This window comes from Melopsittacus undulatus, chromosome 6 (genome assembly GCF_012275295.1).
Source record: "Melopsittacus undulatus isolate bMelUnd1 chromosome 6, bMelUnd1.mat.Z, whole genome shotgun sequence".
Taxonomy (NCBI): domain Eukaryota; kingdom Metazoa; phylum Chordata; class Aves; order Psittaciformes; family Psittaculidae; genus Melopsittacus; species Melopsittacus undulatus.
In genome coordinates, this window is record NC_047532.1 from 73,093,619 (window position 1) to 73,114,678 (window position 21,060).

The 21,060-nt window shown below is 56.6% G+C and overlaps 1 protein-coding gene across 1 annotated transcript in view; it reads left to right on the forward strand.

Annotated features, from left to right (window-relative positions):
• The first annotated feature begins 5,625 nt into the window (after window positions 1-5,625).
• Window positions 5,626-21,060, forward strand: part of MID2 (midline 2) — a 64,828-nt gene continuing 49,393 nt past the window's right edge. Inside the window, exon 1 of the mRNA XM_005143576.3 lies at window positions 5,626-5,704. The gene's annotated coding sequence lies outside the window, so the exon portion shown is untranslated. The remainder of the gene's footprint in view (window positions 5,705-21,060) is intronic.

A 21,060-nucleotide genomic window follows, 5' to 3' on the forward strand; every position in this document is an offset into this window, starting at 1 on the left:
GTCCTAACAGTCCAACCACAGAAGCCAAAGGAGAAACTGGGAGTACAGGAGCTGCTTTGCACCCAGCGGGTGGGTGAAGAGCCAAAACTCAGTATCTGTCTGTTTATCTAGCTACAGGACAAATACTGTGAGAACAGGCATGAGGCAAAAGCAAGGGAAGGGAAGCAGAAACGAAGGGAACTGAGACTTGTCTAGAGGTACAGAGCAAGGGGTGAGGAGTTCACCATGGGATAGGGGCACTTCTCCACCAGTGCCTAATCACTGTGGTACTGCAGACAAGTGTTTCAGACACATCCTGCATGGATAAACCCTCTGGTTAAAGCATTCCCTCTGGAGCAACAACTGCTTCTCCCATGCTCCTGCTGTGCTCTTCCTTTCCCTCTGTCCAGCCTTGTTATCCTCCCTGTTACAGTTTGGTCAGGCACAGCCACCAGCAGAGAGCCCACCATCTCCTCATAATCTGAGCACAGTCCCAGCTCCATCCCTCACTGTCCTTCACCTTATGCTGCAGGCTCCACTATGGTGCTTGTTTCGGCATTGCTGCCTCTCCCCGAGTAGCAGCAGCAGGAGCTCACGTTATCTGGGGATGAGCTTTTCTTGCTCTGTTTTCCACGCTGTGGTTTCTGCCCAATACGAACCTGCCGCAGGGGCCCCGATGCCGGTTTCACTCTCAAGGAGGCGTTGGCTGGAGAAGGACCAACCTCCCACCTTGAGCCCGTGTCCAGCTTCGCTCCCGGTTTCAGCCATGTGAGACAGAGGCCGTGTTGTTTCCGGGATGCCTGCCCGTTCCCAGCTCCCAGATAAGCATCGCAGCTTTCCCCGCCCCAGACGGGCTCAGCCCCACACCTGGGCCTGGCAACCTTCTGGGAAGAGCCCATGGGAAGTCAGCCCCTGGCAATCCCTGCAGTGGTTCCTGGCTCCATGCTGCCTTTCGCAGCAGTCTATGTCACATCCTCAGCTAGTGTATGCCCTCAGCGTGCCTCTTGCTCCCTCCTCGTCCTCACTAACAGACTGTGCTGTTCATTTCCTGCTGGGGGTTTGTTCCCCAGCCCCTGCCTAGTGCCTGCTCCTGCCCAAAGGAGCTACCTCGAACTCCAAGAGCAGCTCTGCTGTGATTTGTTTCTCCTTAAACTCCCTTTGGTTCAGCGCACATTTCCTCTCCTTCCCTTCTAACTGCTGAGGTGTGAGCAGGGAGTAATCACTTGCTGAGTGCTCCAGGGGTGGGGGAGCAGCTCCTTGCTTTCCTGGAAGGGTGAGACGTTTTCAGGGTTCTTGGAGAGCAGGTGATGGATGCTGAGGAAACTCTGAATGCTCTGGAATGAGGCCATTGCTTTTATTGTGGTTACAAGCCTGATCTGGGTCTTAGCAATTGCATATTTGCTTTATGTAATTCCTAAGCTAGCCTAATGCTGGGTGCAAAAGCTGGCAGCAGGGTATGTGCTACCTGTCCGTATGTGAGGCTGCAAGGAAGTGCAAGATGCAGGTTAATGTTCAAGGACTGCTCCAAATACATGTGACAGTGAAGTGGGAAGCATAGGAATGCTTCCCACAGTGTGGTGGGGTCAGGGGCTGACTTCGGGTTTGGGGAGACTGTTCTGGCTGCTGGAAGCCAGTTTCTCTTTTGCAAGGCATAAAGGTTACCCTGCAGCATCCTTGGAGACAGCATAACGTGCTGCAGGAGCCACTGACAGCAGCCTGGACTGTGCTGGGCACAGAGCTGAGGAATGCAGGTACCTCTCCTCCCCTTCCTGCCTGTGTTGGGGTTTGGGGGGCGGGTTCCCACATGCAGTTTGGGATGTTCAGAGAAAAGGGAAGCCTCAGTAAAGACCCTCTTGGCCTGCTCACTGCTCAGCTCCTGCTGTAGTTAGTTACTAGCCCTTGCAGGCTGTGGTCACTTGTGTATTTGGATGGCAAGTGCTTTAGGATGGAGATACGGAATAGCTCCTGCTGCTGCTATGGATCCTTGCAGCTGGTCTGTAGGACAAGAGGCTGCACTGGCCCCAGCTCGCTCCTCTGCCTGCTCCCTGTGGCCAGTGTTATATCAGGGGTTGTTCAGTACTGTTGTTAAAAGCAGGTTCTCAGGGCTGCAGAGGTCAGTGTGTATATGGGCAGTGAAGCTTTCCACCTTACACAAACTCCTCTCATGCATATGTATGGCAGGTATTCAGTAACTACATTGTTCATAGCAGTTTTTCCTGGGACCCTGTGCCCTTTGGTCAGGGTTTTTATGCAACAGTTCTGTGTTCACCCTCCAAGGTGAGGCTTTAGGAGCCCTGCAGTGGTTGTGGAGATAAGGCCCTGGTCTCCAGGGTGGCACCAAACTGTCCGTAACCCATCACACTGCTTTCCTCTGCCGGTAGCCACTGGGCACTTTTCCATTTTACCAGTCAGCAGCAGAGTTCTCTGCAGAGTGTGGCCCCATTCACTAAACCAGCCCCTGCCTCAGCAGCATCCTTCCTCCAGCTCTTGGGCTCCCCTTGAGCAATCCCCCTTTGCCTGCCACCAACAGGGATGGCTGGACTCTGACCTAAGAGGAATGCAAACCAGCACCTGAAATACAGGATGTATTGTAGGACATTGAGATGTGCAGGAGATGGCTTGAAATGTGGCTAGATGGTCCTTGCCTGTCAAACCCCAGCTCCTTATCCAGGGGAGGATTTCCCCCCTGGGGGTCCCAGGGGAGGCAGAAGATGGGATTGCTCAGAACCAAGGGGGTGCAAAATACTCTCCTGTGTTCCTCCTTAGAGAGCTGGGCTGGACCGAGGAAGTGTTGAGGGCTGGTTGTGTGCAGCCAGAGATGCACCAAGCACTGGGGCCTGGCCGCAGCGCGTGACACCACCACCACCCATCACTGTGCCACGGAGGGGTGTTGGCAAGCAGATGTGAAGCCAGAAGAGCTTGTTCTGCGACAGGTGAGGCCGGTGGTTTGCTCATGAAAGAGAGCTGGAGCTTGGATCAGGCCCTGAAATTCCCAGCCTCAACATGAGGTGGTGCAAAGCATCCACTTCCCGTCGTGAGAGCACGGCTCCCTGTGCAGCAGCAAGGACGAACGGAGCGCCTCTGGGGAAGAACTGGAAATAAAGGACGTGCTAATGAAAGCTGGGAGAATGAAGTCATCAAAATGTAAAATGAAAAGAGGTTCTTCATGGGGAATTCATCCATCCCCACTCATCCATCTCCACACCTGCCCACCTGCTTTGTGGAAGCACTGGGGAGGGGGATTGGCAAGTTAAAAGGGTTTTATTCCCCCTCTTTGCTTTCCACTGTAAAAGTACATTTTAGAGGGGGAATCCTGCTTCATAACCCTGTGTTATTTATTCACCAGGCATTCCAGGCACGCGGAACAACTCGCGTGTTCCCACTCCCCGTCCGTGAAGCGCGAATTCTCATGCATACCAGCCTTGGGCAGCAGGAGCAGCAGCGTGCGGCAGCTGCGTATTAGAACGCCCAGGCAGCTCCTGTTGGGAACACACAGGTCCTCCTGGAAGGGCTGCTGAGCACTTGCCACTCCAACACGAGCTGGTGGGCAGATGGAGCCGTTCTCCCCACCCCTGAGAACCTGACTCACTCTGGAGTGGTGAGCACGTACATTAGCGCAGAGAGATCTCCCTCCTGCTGCTCTGCTTGCTCAATTAAAGCACCACCGGAACCTGATCCCTCCGTGTTTTGAACACACGCAGCACCCAGAGCCACTGTAATTGTAAATATTTACCCAAGGTCACCTCTGACACCTCCAGCTTTTACCACAGAGGCTCAATAATCTCAGCACTCATCAGGCTGTGGGAGGGGCTGTTGCCTGCTGCTGATCTCCTGGGAAAGCTCTTTGGGAACTTAAAAAGTAATAATAATAATAATTATATATATATATATACATATATATACACACACTCTGTCACTGAGCTGTGGTTTGGTGGATCCCAGCCTCCATGGGCTCAGCATCAGCTCTGTTCTAGGGATGCAGACACTACTGTGCTCTCCCCTTGATGCTCTCAGTTGTAGCTGATTCCTGGAGGGCAGGGGAAGGTGCTGAGGCTGATCTGCACCGTGTTGTACCTGCAGCTGGTCCAGCCCCTTGTGCTCCCCACATCTGCCAGCAACTTCTCCCTCTGTGTGTCATCAGAGCGGGGGTGACATTGTGGTGCTTAGCAGCTGCCATCTCTGCATAATTCTTGTTGGGGCTTATTTCTCCCTGGTGTACCAGGGGGAAGCCTAGAGATCTCTGAGCTTGGGTCTGTTACAGTACCTGTGGTACCTGCATCCCTTGCAGTAGCTGCTCCCTGGCTGCTGCCACTGAGCCCCAGGTAATGGAGCTCTGCTGTGATCTCCAGCATCTGCCAGCTGTTGGTGGCCTCGTTCCTCCTGCAGCCTGATGTGCCATGTCTTGGGGCTGCACATCAGTGCCGTGGCTCTTGCTGCTTCACCCCAGCCACCAGCACCAGTGCTGAGCAGCCTCGAGTTGTTCCTGGCTGCTTGCTGTGATCTGGAGGCAGCACTGGGCTCAGAAAAGCAGCTTGAATTTCCTGCTGCCTGAGTGAAGGAGGATGGGGCTGTATCAGGCCCTAATCGGGTCGTTTGTTCTCTTCCCATCAGCCTGCACAGATGCAGACGACAAGGACTGGTCCCAGGACAGCCATGAACTACGTGACTTGGCCATGGCTGTGCAGGCTCCATTCTTGCTGCCAGAAAAGCGGAGATAGGATTTAATGCAGACTAAGCGGCGCATATTAAATACCCACTGTCAGGTCCTTCTAGGGAAAAGGGTTTGTGATTCCTTTGCAGCGAGTGAGGTAGGAACAAGGCTGGCTATGATGTGGTGTTGACCTCCACAGCTTGGTGGGGTACTGCTGTCTTCCTCCACTGGGAAGTCACAGTGGGACAGCTACCATGTGCTGTGTCTGGCTGTGAGAGTGCAACACGTGTGTGTGCACTGATGATGCTATCACAGCACAGGATAGCTGCAGATCCCTGCTCACCGAGCCCTCCTCCAGCACCTAGAAATTCTCTTCCCATCCCACCTCGAGGAGGCTGGGAGGCTTTTTCCTGGTGTTGATTTTTAAAGAGATGGCTCAGTGAACACCCTGGGCCATCTTCAAATATAAATAACCTGTGCAGCACATACCCATGTTACCAAGGAATAAACCACACTCAGTTCCCCTTCCCTTGCCTCCCTCTGATGTAACTGCAGTGGATACATCCATATGCACACGGATACCCCACAAATGACATGGGTCACCCCATGGTCCTTCCAGCGTGCAGAGGGCACCAGGATGGCCACTGCGGGAGAGAAAATCTCGGGTGACCAATTGGTCCGTGCAGTCTGCCCTAGTGAAAACCGGTGTGCTGGGGACCCGCTGGGGCCTCCCTGCCGTGCGAGGGGCCCGGTCTTGCCTCCTGCCCGCGGACACGAACCGCTCCCTGTCGCACCGGACTGCCCGCGGTCCCGGTGCGGGCAGCAGATGACGGCTGGGCTCCGGCGCCCACGGGCCGCGGTAACGCGAGGCGGGGGGTGATGGACGGGGAGCGCGGGGCCTCACCTGCGGCGGGGCGGGACGAGGCCCCTGGAGGGGCGGGACGGGGCAGGGCGGGCGGGACCGAGCGCGCCTGGCACCGCCCCCCCCCCGCACTTCACTGCCGCTGCCGCCGCCGTCTCCTCCGCTCCACCAAGATGCCCGGGCAGCGGCGGGGACGCTGCCGCAGTCCGCTGGTAGGTACTGGCCCTGGGCAGCGCCGCGGGGCCTGCCAGGAGTGGGGGGGAACGGGAGCGCGGGGCCCTTCCCGGGGGTTTGCAGCAGCAAGTGGTGGGGGGGGGGGGTCGGCGCCTGCCCTTCCCGGGAGCCGGTGCCCAGTGGCGGCTCCCGCCACCCCTGCTCGGCGTGACCGGCGGCCCAGTGCGGTCGCGAACGCGCCCCGCGGGGAGACCGGGCCGGGCTGGGGGGGCTGCCCCTTCCCCCCACCCTCCCTCGGTGGCGGCAGCAGCGAGGAGCCCCGGGCCCCCCCCCCCCCCCCCCCCCCGACCTTCCTCCGCTGGAAGCGCGGCTCGTTCCCGGCTGCCTGGGGGAGGGCGAAGCGCCGGCCCCGCTAACCGGTTTAGCGACCCGGCCCCGGTGGAGCGGGCCGCGGCTTAGCTCCCTGCGTGTTTCTGTTCCCGGTGCTGTGAGAAGGGATCGGTGAGGGGATCAGACATCCCACTCCCCCCCTGCAGCCCCCGGTGACAAAGTTCGGTTCAATGGAAGTTCCAGGGTAACGGCGCTTCTCGCAGGGCGAGCGCTGGGAACGGGCGAGATGTGCCCGGCCCCGGGAGGCGGCTCCGGTGGTTTACAGCTCTCGGCGCAGTGATCGCTGGGCTTGCACCGGAGCGTGGTTTTTGACTGTTGAGCTGTCGGAAATCGCTCCCGAGCGACCCGCGGGAGCCGCCCTCCCTCCTGGGTCGATGTGTTTCGGTTCCAAACCCACCTCAGCCGCGGGTTTCGGGGCTCTGCCGCGCGGCTGCGGAGGGCTGTGCCGCGGCCAAGGGCCGCGCTGCTGAGCGGGTTCGCGAGTTTCTGGGGAGGGCAAATGGCTCTTGTTGCTCCATAATTTTCTCAAGTCTGGACACGCCGGGTGTTGATGGCTCCGGCTCTGCCTGCCCTGCCTGGCTGCCGCCCAGGCTTCCGCGCGCTCCCGGCGAGCCCTGGAACCTCGGCTGAGCCTTTGTTGTTGGAAGGCGGCTTCAAGGAGACCGGCTGGGCTCGAGGAGCTCTGCAGCCAGCTCGAGGCCGGCAGCCGGGCCTGCCGGGGCTCCCGGGCATAGGTCCAGCGGCGGGGTCACTGCTGGGCAGCATCCGGCAAGGCCGGGCGGTGCCAGCATCTGGAGCGTGGGGTCGAGTGGGGCCCGAGTTGCTCCTTGACCTTATTATAAGACCAATGGTGCCCTTCCTTCCTCACCCCTGCTCCGGCGAGGCCGCGGTATGTGGTGGCGCTGGGTCTGTGCTGGCAGAGCCCTTTGCCTTCCGTGGGTGCCCTGAGCTCTGCGCTGTGGCCATTGCTGCTGTGTTCCTTCTGCCAGGAGCATGCTCGAAACTCCTCACTTGGCTCCTGCCCCTCACGAGGGGAGTAGAAGAGAAGCAAGGGAGGCTGGTTGTGCCAGTCTGCTTGCCCCAAACAGTGATATTAGAATGCTCTCATGCCCAAGGGGGGGGGGTATTCTCTGAGGATGATTCTGGGAAAAGACAGTGAATGGGGTAGAAAGATGAGGAGGGAGAGTGTAAGTCGGGCACAGGAGCGGTTGCATCGGCTCAGGCAGGTGGTGTTATTGCTACAGAACTGGGGTGTGCCGGCAACTCACAGGCGGTTAGAGATGGGTCTGTGCCCTGCAGAGCCTTCTGCAGCAGTGGGTGACAGCAGTGGGTGCCAGTGGTGTGGGGTGCAGCCAGGTGCTGAGAGCTGCCCCTTTTGTAGCCAGGCCTTGAGAGGCAGGCATGGAGCTGCAGTGGGTGATGAATTCCCTTCCCTTGCCAAGTGCTCGTGCTCCAGTAGCCTCATTGGCACCAGCACAGCTTGGAGGGTGATGTGCTAATGAGTTGTATGTCACCGCATATGTGTATATATATATATATATATATATGTGTGTGTGTTTGTGTGTATATATATATACGTATGTGTGTGTTTGTAAGCAGGGTGGGATCATCCTAGAGACCACACGAGATCAATAAACAACTTATTTTTAGAATCAGGATTGTCTTTTCTCTTGATCGTCTCCTCCAGCCGATGAGATGTTTCCAGACCTGCACTCAGGGTTTCGCCCTGAATCCCCTGAACCGTGGCTCTGAACACTCTGGGGCCACTGAACCCTCTGAGGGGGAGGGGGAGGGTTTAAGCTGTTATCTCAGGTAAGCTCCTGGCTTTGGGAGTTGTCATGTCTCAGAGGGTGGTCACTGAGGGACTGTGGCTTTCAGCTGTCCCATCAGAGCCATTGAAACCAGGACTTTGTCTGCCAGCTGCACGGCTGGTTCTTTGCACAGAGCTCATAACTGTGTGATTGTACCTCTGGAGGGAGTTACTGCTTCTCATAATGTACCCACCTTCACTGGCTTGAAACCTCCCTGAAGCTGCTGCTGCCTTCTCTGAGAGAGCTGTCAGGATGTTAGCTCGGGAGGATTTGTGACTGCAGAGAATGCTTCCCCTGAGCATTCTCCTCTGGAGGAACAAATAGCCCTGGGAAGGTGTGGGGTCAGGGTCTGATCTCAGGGCCTGGTCTCCTTGCCAGGGGTTCAACCTGCACTGCTACTTTTGCTTATTTGTAATGTTGTCCACTGGAAAAGGGGCGCATGTTGTGACTGAACAAGTGCCTGGCTTCACAGTCAGCTCTTGCCCATGAGCAGCTCCCTCCCTTCCTGCACTGGGAGGATGCAGTGAGGGAGCTGGTGCCCAGCCTCCCTCTGCTGTCTTTCCCAATCACTTCGTGGTGCTGAGCCCAGGGCACCCAGATGCCAGGGCAGGGAGGTCACGGATGTGAAGAATGGGGCATGTGTGCGCTGCTGAAAGCAGCGTTGTTTGAGGCGAGGGCTGTGGCGCCGGGAGCGGCTCATCGCAGGTCTGGGGCTGCCTTCCTGTTTCCTTACACACGGAACCTCATGCTGGCTCTTCTGACTGGCACCAGCCTCCCATTTGCTGGGCATGGAGCAGGATATTTTGCTGAGCCCCGAGCTGGCAGCTTGCCTCATTCTTGGTGGAGATGTGGGACAGAACTTTAGGCACAGGGATGCATTGGCATCCCTGGGATGTGCAGTGCTTGGTGGCTTCGATATCTGCCCTCCTCTTGTTTCTCGCCCAAGCCCAGGCACAGCCAGCAGCAGAATAGCATCCTTTGTGCCTCTGGACACACTGGCCTTTCTCAGGAAATAGCTTATTGTGCTCGCTGGCAGCTCCAGGCCCCATCATCGCCTCCGCTGGCTGTCCCTGCTCTACTGCACAGTGGGCAGAGGAGCGGGTGCTGCCCACTGGGACCACCGCAGAGCTGGGGCTCAGAATGCCTGGCTGTTCCTGGCCTGCTATGTTAAAGCTCCGGGTTGCATGCTGTGCCCTATTGCTGGTGACATCATGCCCCATGGGACCAGGGTTCCCCAGACCTGGCACCCCTGGTGGGCACCTGCCTATGCATGACCTCAGACCTCCTTGTCCTCTCTGCATTCCCCCTTTCAGCACCATGGAGCTGGGCTGCCTTCCCGCAGCTTGTCCTCATGTCACTGCCTGGCCTTGGCTTCCTCCCTGAGCAAACAGCCCTGACATGCCAACAGTGCCGGAAGGGCCAGGGACAGAACATCCCTCTGCTGCCCCTTTCTGCTGTTCTTCTCTTGCCTTTGGAGTCTTCCTCACAGCCAAATTTAAGCTGTTGTCCCTCTTAGATCCCTGTCTCCGCATTCCTCCCCACGATGTCCCCTGTTCTGTGTGAGGGTGCTTGTAGGGGCTGTGGCTGTCCCAAGTGTCCCCCAGTGTCACATCAGTGGCTCTTGCCCGGAGCTGAGGAGGGGATGCTGCACTGCTGTAAGCACCATTGCTTCCCCCGTCACTAGGAGCATCGGAAAACCTGAAGTGCTCTACAGCTCCAGGGCTGCTCCCTGCCTTGGCTAGGGCTGCCTGGGGATGGTCCAGGCTTGTTCAGGCTGTGCTGAACCGCTGGAGCCTTTTAAACTGAAGTGGAAAAATCCTGTGGGATTCAGAGGGTGTTTCCCGATGAAAACAGTGTTTGTTATTTAAAGCTGCTCTGGCTGGATGTGTCTGAGTGAGGACTGTGCTTGCAGCTGCTACAGTCTGGCCTGGGCTGGGTGTTGGCAGCTGGTTTTGTTTCTTTTCGGGCATTTCCTGCAGGATTTCCATGGTGCGGAAGGAAGAGGGTGCGGATGGGATCCGGTTCAGATGCAAGCTTCAGCCGGTGCCGTGTGGCTGAGCAGGGGCAGTTGCTCTGACCAGGCAGATTGAAAGCAATGCTGGATTTGGTGCTGCCACATTTGAGAGTAGAGAGACTAACTAGAAAAGGGGGTGTTGTGTGGTATGTTCTTGCTGTTTGGGTTCGTGTTGGATGTTGCAGAGCTGGAGGCTGCAAGCTCTTGGGTCTCAAACCTGTGTTCTGCATGTCTCGCTATTTGGGCTCTGCTTGGGAGGGCAAAGGAAAACCCAGTAGCCTGTGAGAACTAACAGGAAATCTGCTACATCAGTGGGAAGCTGAGGCCAAATCCCTGAGATTCCTTTTGCGGCCCATGCAAGAAGCACTCTCACAGGCCTGTGCTAGCTTGGCACAAGGGGCTTGGCACGCTTCGGGGTGCCTGGGCTTTGCATGCCACTGCAGTGGGCTCCTGAAGCGAACAGGGCTCTGTGCAGATCACTCCTGTTGTTTGTAACTGGAATTCAGGTCCAAGGGGGAAGTGAATGGCTGGGTCTGTTTGTTTGTTCCTCACTCTGCACATGCGGGAGCCAGACCGCATCGGGGGATGGCCTAGAAATTAGATTTCATTTTAATACACAAACCCAGTGTTGGGCTGGGTGAGTAACAAGGGGAAAACCTTCCTGAAGCGGGGCTTAAGCGCAGCACAGTGAATGTAAGCTGGCTGAGGGTCTGTATGGAGTAAAGATGTGGACACACACCCCTCTGAAGTGCAGCTGTGCAGCACCCTTCAGTAGCACATCAGGGAGAACATAGAATAAATGAGCTTTCTGCTTCTTCAGAGGGTGTAGAGTGAGTTCAGTGTGCCTTGTGGATGGTCATCAGAACCCCACTGCATCTGGCTGTGTAGCTGGGCTGATGAAACCAAGGCAGGGTAAGGCTGTGTTGATGATGCTTGCGTGCCGGTTGTCATCAACCTGGTTTGAAGGTTTCTGCTTTGCAGCCTGCTCCTGGGCTGAGGAGAGAAACGCTCCTCCAGGCAGTTATGGGTGAGCTGAGCAAGGAAAGCAGACTGCATTTAGAAGTGATTGCAGTTGTTTAACTCAGCGCCCATAAAGGTGGTGGTGATGTGTAAAGAAGTCGTTCAGTGTGCTCAGCCTTCGTCTGCTGCCTGCTCAGCTCTCAGAATACCTGGGGAATTCGGATGAGAAGGAAGGCATGGATTTTCAATGAAGTACAGAGAACCAACTAGATTGGAAAAGACCTTTGAGATCATCAGGTCCAAGTGATGAATTGCTGCACAGAAGTGGTGATGCTCCAGAAACGTGCTGTCTCAGGGTCCAAAGGCAGCTGGGCAATGGGGGCAGTTGCCAAGGCAAGCCCGAGCTGGGGGCAAAGTGTGCTGGCCTGTTATGAGCGTGTGATCAGGCTGTTTGAGGGATGTTTTGGCCTTGAAACTGCTGCTGGTCTCAAGGTCACCCAGGGGTTTCTGCCACTGGGAACAAGCCTTGTGCTGGCTGTGATGGTGTGGTGCTCCCAGGAAGGCCCATTTTCTGAGTTCCTGTGTGTTTTGGATGGCTGAATGCTCCAGGTGCAGAAGTGCAGGAGCTCTGGCTTGTTGCAGAGATGTGTTGGCTCAGGCCATGCATTGGCATCTCTTTTATCCTGGAGCGAGTAATGTGTTGTGGGAGCTGCTGGCACTCCTCTGGAGGCACGTCTGGAGCTGCCTGTGCGTGCCACCGCATCCTGCGCTCCTCTCCAGGGCTCCTGTTGCTGGGTCTTCCCTTGGATCACTTGGCTTCGGTGTTCACGTCGTGGTCTCCTCTCTGCAGGCAGCTTCCCGGAGCTGAGCAGCGCGGCTTGGGGTTGTAGCACAGGGCAAGGATCCTGAGCTGCAGCAGGATGAGCCAGGCCTCACTGAGCAAGTTCCTGGCTGGTGCTGTGCATCCTGGTGTGGTTCTGGTGTACCCGGACCTGGCGCTCCCTGCCGGTGCCTCTGCCCCTGTTGCTGTTTTCCCCTCCCAGAAATGGGCTCTGGTTAGTTTATGTTTTCTGTTTTCTGCTTGGAGGTTTTTCCTAGCTCTGGGTGGCTCCAGCTCTTGCTCCCTGGTGCTGGAAGCATTCGTGTGCCCCTAGGAAGGAGGAACTGTCTGGGCTTTGTCTTGCAGGAGGGTGGTAGGTGCCCAGCTGCATACCTTGGGGCCTTTTGTATAATGAGCAGTGCCAGCCATAATGATCTCAATGCCTGGCATGTGCCTTCCTGTTCATGGCTGTTGGATGGGAGATGTCCTCTGGCATCTCTGCTGGCCTTGTGACCGTGCTGGAGGTTCTCCTGAGCCCCTGCTTTTCTGTGCTTCACCTTTCAGGCTTGCTCTCCTTCTGGGAAATCTGTCTCTCACTGATGAGGGCTGTGTCCTCTCCCAGGAACAGGCTCCTCTTCTTTATCCTCTTTATCCTCTCCTCAGTCCCTGATTCCAGACCTGATGCTTCCTGGTATCCCTTGAAATCGCAGTCCTTCCCTCCATATCCTGGATCATCCTCCTGAGCTCAGTACATGGGCTTCTGGTGTGCCAGCTGTGGGGAACTTGATTTCTGAGGTCAGTGTTGCACCAGTCTAACTTTGTTATGCTTTGGAAGGAGGGAGCCCAGCTTCCTCTGTTTGTCCTCAAAGGATGGTTTTTTGGGTGCTGGCTACTGTCACCTTCCTGGCCGCATGGGTGACATGTTGGCCTTTTTTTGGCATGAAATATTTCAGCTTCTGTTAATCCCTTTTATCTGGTTCCTGATAGAGGACCTTTAGCAGGCTTCATCTCATGAATAATCATCAAGCAGCACTGTCACCCTGCCTGTAGGGAGGTGATTCAGGCCAGGCTTCTGTATCATCAGTGGCAGAGTGACTTGCGTCACCCATCAAGATGCCACGGGGCTGCTGTCCCCTCAACGTGCAGAGTGCTGATGTCCTCTGCCATAGGTGGCTGCCACAGGAGGGGTTGCACTCCCAGTGTCCCACCTGTGTCTGGGGATGCAGGGAGGGCATCCGGGCTTCTCTGTGTTGCCAGGGAAGCTGCTTGACGCTAGGCTGAGGGAGACCATGGTGTGGGTATAGAACCACAGAGTCACAGCCTGGTTTGGGTTGGAAGGAGCCTTAAGATCATCTTGTTCCACCTCCCTGCCGTTGGGAGGGATGCCTCCCACTAGACCAGGTTGCTCCAAGCCCTGTCCAAGGCATGCTAAAGCCATGCCAGGTTGGCTGGATTTATATATAAATATATATAACCTTTTAAAAACACTGTCATTCCTGCCTATATCTTCTTAAGCCTCTGAGCACTTGTACGGTCCTTGCGTGTCCCGCAAAGCGCTGTGCTGTAGCATCACTGGGATGTGCCTGCATTCACTGCTTTTACCAGCCGTGAGCTTTGCCACCCGGCTCCCCGCAGGGATCGAATGCTCTCGGAGGCGAAGGTGCCTGAACCTGTCTCCAGCGGGACTTTCGGGGGTCTGTGATTATTACAAAAGCACCCTACGGAGCGTTTTCCTTTTCTTTCAGATCATTAAAGAACACTTCAGAGTTAACTAGTGGGTATTGTGTGTGCTGCCTATTGTCGCTAAAAGCCGCGCGCTGCCTCCCTTCGGCAGCCCTCCGGCAGGGGGGATCGGGATGGCAGGAAGAAATTACCTTTGTAGTTACCTGCTTCATCTCATGGATCACATATGAGGAGGCTGCAAGGGGCCGAAGGGGGACCTGCAGCCCCTGCGCGCCGGGAGCATGACCCGGTGTCCCCATGGAGCCGGGAGGAGGGCTGCGGGTGATACTCCATAGAGGAGGAGTGCTGCGGGTGATGCTCCATAGCGGCTGCGGTGCTGGGAAGCACAGGCTGCTGCCGGGGACCCGGCTCATGAAGTCAACCGGGAGAGGTTGCGATCCTCCAGGAAACAGGGTGGGATTGTGCACTGGGATACAGGTTGTGCAGGGCTTTGGAGCGGCAGGTTCCAGGGGTATGCCCTGGTCTTTCCCCACATCCTCATCTCTTGGGTGACCTGGTGAGCTGCGTGTTTCCACTGCGGTGGTGTACTCAGGACCTACCTTTCCCGGAGACTAACCCTCACCCTGGCACGAGCCGTGGCATGTGGTGGCCGATGTCCTGCAGATAGCCTGGCTTCGGTTAGACAACACCTCCTGGGTGGCAGGCGTGATCCCCAGAGGATGCCAGGTATTGCATGGCTGGAGGAGCATACTGTGCTGTGCCACACAGAGCATGAGGGGCCACTGCTGTGGGTGTTCGGTGGCATCCAGAGCAGAGGGGGGACATGGGGCAGCATGGGGTGGTGGCTCTGCTGCGGCTCCCTCTGTGTGCTGGAGCCTCCTCGCTGCAGAGCACCAGCTTCTTTGCATGGGCGCCTTGTCATGGTGCTCTGAGAATGCCCCGGGTGCTCGGGGCAGCACCGAAGGCTCCTGAGAGCAGCTCAAACACGTTGCTGCTGCCCGAGTGGGTTATGCTGTGCTCATGCACCCCTGCCCTGTAGCGCTGAGCCATTCCCACTGCATGGGCTGCATCCCACCTGCATTCGCCTCGAGGTGCAAGGACCGGGCTGGCTGCCGGGGCCCCCAGGCTCCAAGCGGGGCCGTGAAGTGGCACAAACACGACTTACAGCAGAGTAACCCCGGAGCTGGGTGGAACTGGCTGGGAAAAGCTGAGTGGGTTGAATCGGTGCTTTATTTCCTTTTTGTGACTGGAAGTGTAAAAGTGCTTGTGTGCAGGAGCGATTGAGGGCTGGAGAGCCCTCTCCAAAGGGATGCTAATAGTTGCCAGTCACCTCGGGAGCGCAGGAGCATTTAGTTTGAAAGGCTTCAAATGACCTGTTTAACGAGGTCAGCGCTGATGTCTCTCTCATTCTGCAGCTCTGGGAGGAGGATGTGGGAATCTGGCTGGCTTACAGAGCTCTCCCGAGGGGCCAGTGCAGGAAGACAGCTAAAAAACTTGTCATGGTTTGAAAACAAGCCTCGGTTTGTCCCTCTCCAAAATGAAGAGGAGGCAACTGTAGTGGCTGAGCTGTGGAGGGAGGAGTGGGGTCTGCAACAGGATGTACCCTTCCTACTGGAGCCCTGCAGTAGCAGAGGAGCTTCCTGTGGGTTTGGTTTGGCTGGTCTGGCACAGCATTGTCACGGCACTAATACACTATTGCTGGCTGTACTGTGCTAGGAGCAAAGCAGGCGTGGAACAGGGGTGCAAACTCCCATCTCCAAACCTTCTGCCCTGGGACTCTCGGTATCGGGGTGCCCTGGCATGAGCCCAGCTGGGAAGATGCCGGGAAAAATGCGTGTCCAAACCACACACCAGCCTCCTCTGGCAATGGGAAGCCTACAGCAGTGAAGCCCTGGGCTGATCCGGCTGCTCTGGTGTTGTGTGGCTTCCCTCCTGTTCAATAGCTTGTGTCTCATCAGGGGCTGTGGACCAAGTTAGACCAGTCTGGGTGCCTCTTCCTGAATGTGGCAGGGGGAGGAGGGGAGTGTAAGCTGTGAAAATTCAAAATATCTGCTACCTGCATTGTTTCTGCACTGGGGATTCATGCCAATGATTCCCCATTGTCTTCAGTTCCCGCAGGAAGCCTTGTTTATCCTACCCCTTCCCAGGAATGCAGCCCCCAGGAGCCTGTGCAGATATATTTAACCTTGCACAAAGCAGCACAATAGCCTTTGAATTCCCGACCCCGTGATATCCGTTGGAAGCTTTGCATTTGGTGGATCTGGGATTTGGAGGCTGGAGCTGGGGCAGCCCAGCGAGGCTTTGGGCTGACGTGCCCAGCCTCCAGTGAACAGCACATGGGATCAGGATCGCTGCCACCAGGTGGGAATTGCCCTTTTCCTGCCGGCAGCACCTGAGCAATGAAGTGGGACTTAGACGCTATCGCGGGACATTCCGTGGGCTCGAGGAGCTGCAGCAGCACAGTGTCTGGAGATGCTGTAGCCCTCAGCAGGATGAGATGCTGGTGGGAGCCTCAGTCCCAGCCACAGCTCCTGGCCCTTCTGAGGCCGTGCCTTGCTCCAGCTTTCTCCCTGCCCTGGTGCTGCACAGTGTCACTCTATGATGTGGAGCAGGGACCCCGAGCACTGGGCTGGCATGGCCAGCTTGGTACCTTCACAGGGATGGGGCTGCACTGTGCAGGAGCCCCTCTTTGGATGAGGATCTGTTTGATGCACAGCATGAGGGTGCCCTGGGGAGCACTGGGGAGGAGTTGGCTCCTCACTGTGCCACAGTCGTGTCGCAGCAGCAGCACCAGTGCCTTCCCAGGTTTCGGTCTGTGTCTTCTGCGTCTTTCTCACAATAGACTTTGCCATGAGCCCAACCTTGTCATCACTAGGGTCGTTTTTCAGCACGTCTTCAGTTCAGCTCACTGTTGGGGAGCAGAGTTGTTTGATGTCCTGTGTTGAGACTTGGTGGTTCAGTAGAAAACACTGAGGTGGTCATAGCTCAGTCCCCAGAAGATGCTCATCCCCCAGTATAGCCCCAGGGCTGTGAGCGCTGAGTGGGTGCTGCTTCTCCAGCTTCCAGACAGGCTGAGGAGTCCCCCCTTGGAATGTGCTTCTCCTCAGCCACCCTGCCCCTCCAGGGACATGCGGGGTGTACCCCAGCATCTCTGCCACCTTGCCTTACTTCTGGCTTAGTGAAGGAGCCGAGCTGTCACAGCGGGTGCAGGAAGGAAGTGGGTTAGGGGCTCCTCTCTCTCTGTAGCTCGTGGCTGTGGGCCCTGGCAGTGCCCAGTTGGGTCTCTGCCCGCAGCAGCAATCTGCAGGGCTGGATGCGTCTCTGTGCATCATCCACTGGGGGTAAGAGCCAGGACTTGCTCATCAGCCTCATGAGACAACAAGAGATTGTTATGAAGCACCAGCTGCTGCCGTGCTGCACTTGCGGCCGTGCCCTCCCCTTGTCCTTGCAGAGCCAGGGGCTCTGGCTGTTGCAGGGATGATGCCAGGCTGGAGCCGCATTGCAGCCGCAGCTGAGGAAGAGGGGAAGGACATGGAGCTGCTGGTATGCTCGTGGAAGGCTTGGATCAAAAGGCTGCTGTGATGTGTGGTCGGGAGCTGCCAGTGCTGTGTTCCTGACAGCAGCGAGGACGAGCAGGTGGCAGGAGCACCAGTGACGACCAGAGAGGTGCGGGAGAGAGATGGCGAGACCTCTAGCAGTGGCTCAGCAGGGAGGGGATGTGGGCCTGGGTGTTGCTGGGGAGTGGTGCCCGCTCTGGCTCCATGCTGAGCCAGGGCCCCAGCTGCTGCTCAGTGCCTGGGCTGGAAGTGGCTCGCTCTATCTGTGCCGGCCTGGGGAGTGTGGAGCTGATCCAAGCACTGCTGCACCCCCAGAGCCATGCACCTGCTGGTATCCCTGGCTCTGGCACCAGGGTGGCTTGTGGAGCTGCGGTCCCTGCGCTGTGGTGGCAGCTCCGGCAGAGGGGCAGAGGCTGGGTTTTGGCAGCTCCAGGCAGAAGCGCACAGCTGAGGAGGCTCAGATGAATGGACTTGGTGCGAGGGGGTATCTGCGATGGGCTGTAGCCTGTGGGGAGTGAGCCTGGCTGCTGCAGTCCCTGGTTCTACTGACTGCTGCAGTGTGGAGAGCCCTAGGGAGCTGCAGCACTCGATGGGAATCAAACCCAACTGTGCTGCGAGTCAGAGTGGGGCAGGGAGATGACTCACACTGCCCAGTGTCCTGCCCACTCGAGGCCATGGCAGGAGGAGGCATGGGAAGGTTTCTATGCCACGTCTGTGAGAATTGACCTGTAAGGCTCGTGGAGGAGAGGGTACCTGATGTGTCCCACTGCAGCATGGGGTTTCTTTGGCCTACTCTGGCTGCTGAGCATCCACACCGCATGGTTCTGCTGCAGGAGCTGGTGAGCAAGGCACTAGAAATCTGTGGTCTTCCTCTCATGTCAGACTTCAAGCACTGGAGCCTTTGGTGGGCACGTGCTGTCCTGAGGCCTTGTGGGAGCACTCAGGGAGCTGAAGAGCCAGGCATGAAGAGGTGAAATCTTTGCTTCAACCAGGATGTAATGGGAGAAAAGCAGATGGTCTTTGGTGCCTGCCTCTCATGTCTTCGAAGTAGATGAGGTCTCTCCTTGCTGGAGACATCATGGGCTTTGGTTGGAGCATCCTTGTCCCCTGCAGGTTCTTTGGGACAAGCTCCTTGGAGCTGCTCCTGCTCTCTAGTGAGTTCCTTCAGAATGGAGCAGCGCTGGGCTCATGCTGAAGGCTTTGCCTCATGGGTGAAGCATTGGCTCCCTCTGTGAGGGCTGTCCTTTGTGCTGCTGGCCTTGGGGTGCTTCCAAGATCCCCACAAAATCCACAGAATGTGTTGGCGCTTGGGACCAACACCAGCACTACACTGTGATGCTTCTGTTCCTGTTCAGTCCTGACCAACCTGACAAACCACCACAAAGAGCCTTTGTGCTTCATCCCTTGCCACAGTTAGCAGCGAATTGGCTGCCGATTGTTTAACCTTTGGCCAAAAGGTTGTCAACTTTTGGCTCTCCTCTTCTCACCATTCCTTCCCATATTGTGCTTCATGGATCTTCAGTTCACACTGGGGGAATCAGAGGTGGCTGCAGATGGGAAGGATTCATACTGTGGCCAAAACTAGCAGTGTAATCAATGGATGTTAGCATGGCTGCAGAAGTGCCATTGACCATTTAAACCATGGGAGAGGCTCAGGTCTAGCACTGGCAGGAGGAGAAGGATGGCAGGGGAAGGTGCTGAGTTGTGGTGGTGGCTTTGGGGCCCCTGTTGGGGCCAGGGCTGCTTGTGCATGTAGAGGATGATGGTGATGAGTACTGGGCGCTCCTGGAGCTGCTTGACAAATGGAGAGGTGTTGTTGGGATGAAAAGGGAGAGAAGTCAGGTGGAAAATGTAGCACCCCAAAGCAGAGCAGCTTGATTTGTAGCCTGAGCGCTGTCGTCACTGCTGCTGCTGCAGAGCGAACAGCAGCAGTGGCCAGATGGATGTGCTGGACCAGTGAGTGATGTGAACGAGGGCTGGAGCCATAGCTTGGTCTGTGCTTGTGTATTGGTTGCCAAGGCTTGTGCAGGGTTTGCATGGTGGGAATAGCTCCCTCTTAGGACTGGGTGGGGAAGAACCCCAACCAAAGCCAGTTGTGCGAGCTGCAAGGGCAGATGTGCTTAGTGGATGCCCCACGGTGTGGAGCCCTCCTCAGCCCTGGGAGCCCTGCTCCAGTATTGGACCCTGATGGGAGCTCAGGAGGAGGTTGAAGTGGCAAAGCAGAACAGTTCTATCCTCTCAGTTAGGACAGTGGAGGCAGTGATGAAGATAGAATTCCAGGGACAGGGGGGATAAGGCACTGTGCAAATGGAGACATGAAACAGCTACAGCTCCTTGGCGCCAGTGGGCTCCAGCCAGCTCTTCTGGAGCGGGTTCAGCAATGGAGCCAGGAGAAAGTAATCTCTCATTAAAAGCTGTTGTTGCTTCATGAGAGTACAGCTCTTGCACAGTGCCCTTCGTTTAGAGAGGTACAGGAGCTGAGGGAGCTGCAGAGCAGCCAGCTTTATTTTAGCACCCAACAAATTGGCTGGGAAAATGCTTAAAGCTGGTGTGGAGATGCCTGTGCTCCAGTGTGATGGATTAAGAACAGCGGCGCGTGGCGGCTGCACAGGAAATCCAGTTTAATCGGCGTTGGGTTTTCCTGCTTTTTCAGGATTGTGATAAGGTGTTTGGGAGGGTGTTTGGGAGGGCAGCTGGGACATGAATTACTGGGATTTCTTCAGGCAGCCTCCGACAGATTCCCCAAGTTACTGAGGAAGCTGTAGAGGCAGGAGCTGCAGGAGGAGATGCCAAGCTCCGGGGGGTGGGGGGGGGGGGGGGGGGGGGGCTTTCAGCTTTCCTGGCTGGAGGGAGTAAGCTAAGGGACTGAAGGATGCTCCTCATCCTCCAGAGGGTGAGGAGCACCCTTTAAAGCCTGGAACTCAGTGTTACGCATGTGGAGCGGCTCCACACACGGCAGTTTACCAAGCTTGCAAGCTGAGCACGGAAAAATTGGGTGATTCTTGGTGTGAACTGGCTGGAGGAGCCTGATGGAGCTCCCCTTGTGCTCCTTCATTAGACAAGAAGCTGGTGCTAATCACACGCCCGGGGCTGTTTGTCCTCATGGGACCTCGGTTCTCTGGGGGCAGCCCGGTCGCAAGGGCAGGGTTAGGGCAGTTCCTTGGCCAGGCTGGTGGCTGCAGGTGTGTGGGGCTGGGGGTGAAGGGCAGCCCCTCTGCCCTCCCCCTCCCCACTGGGGGGATCTTGCTTGCCTGGGGTGGGGGCTCTGGGGCTGGGCTGCGGCGGCTGGAGGAGGGTTCCATTGTTCCCTGAGCGGGGATCCAGTGCTGAGCTGGTTTTCCTGAGGCCAGCAGTGAGCACACAGACAACTGCTGCCCAGATTTGCTGTCCTGCTGTCGGGAGCCAATTAAGGAAAGGGTTGCCATGTTTGATTATATTTCAGTGTAACGTGCGGGTGGAGCAGCACCACGGCTGCTCCCAGCCTGGCTCTTGGCTCAGCAATGCTGCAGCGTTTCTGGGGAAATAGAAACAGAACAACAAGGGAGGGGGGGATGGAAAAGAAAGAAAGAAGAAGAAATCACACTTGCACAGAGAACATCAGCCTGCAGGATTGGCCTGTGCCTGAGCGGGTCCGGAGCAGAGCTGTTTGCCCTGTGGGGCTCTGGTTTTGGTGTGAGAGAGAGCAGGAGGAATTTGAGGTGAACACACAAACCCTGGTAGGAGCAGGGGCTGGCAGAGGTCAGAAGGGGTTGATGCAGTGGAAAACCGGTGGGTGGGTAGGTGGATGGATGGATGGACGGACGGATGGATGGAAGTTGTTGGGTTTTACATGCCCTGTAACAATTCAAGGCAGTGGGAGCTGCTTTGTCCACCTCTGCAGAGGCTGGTGCTGTGCACAAGGTGCACTGACGTGTCACCATCAAATGGTAGCAAAGCCAGGTGTGTCTGGGACCAGGGTTTTAGCATGATAAGCTGTCTGCATTTTTACACTCACTCTATGCTGGTGCATGCAAAGCACTGAGAATCACATCCTCGATAAAGCTAGCCCATGTCTTGCATTGGGGTGAGCTGAGTGCTTCTTGAGCTGTGCATCCAGCTGTGGGCAGGGGCAGGAGGACCCACCTCAAGACAGTTATAGCCAAGCTCAAGAAATTAAATC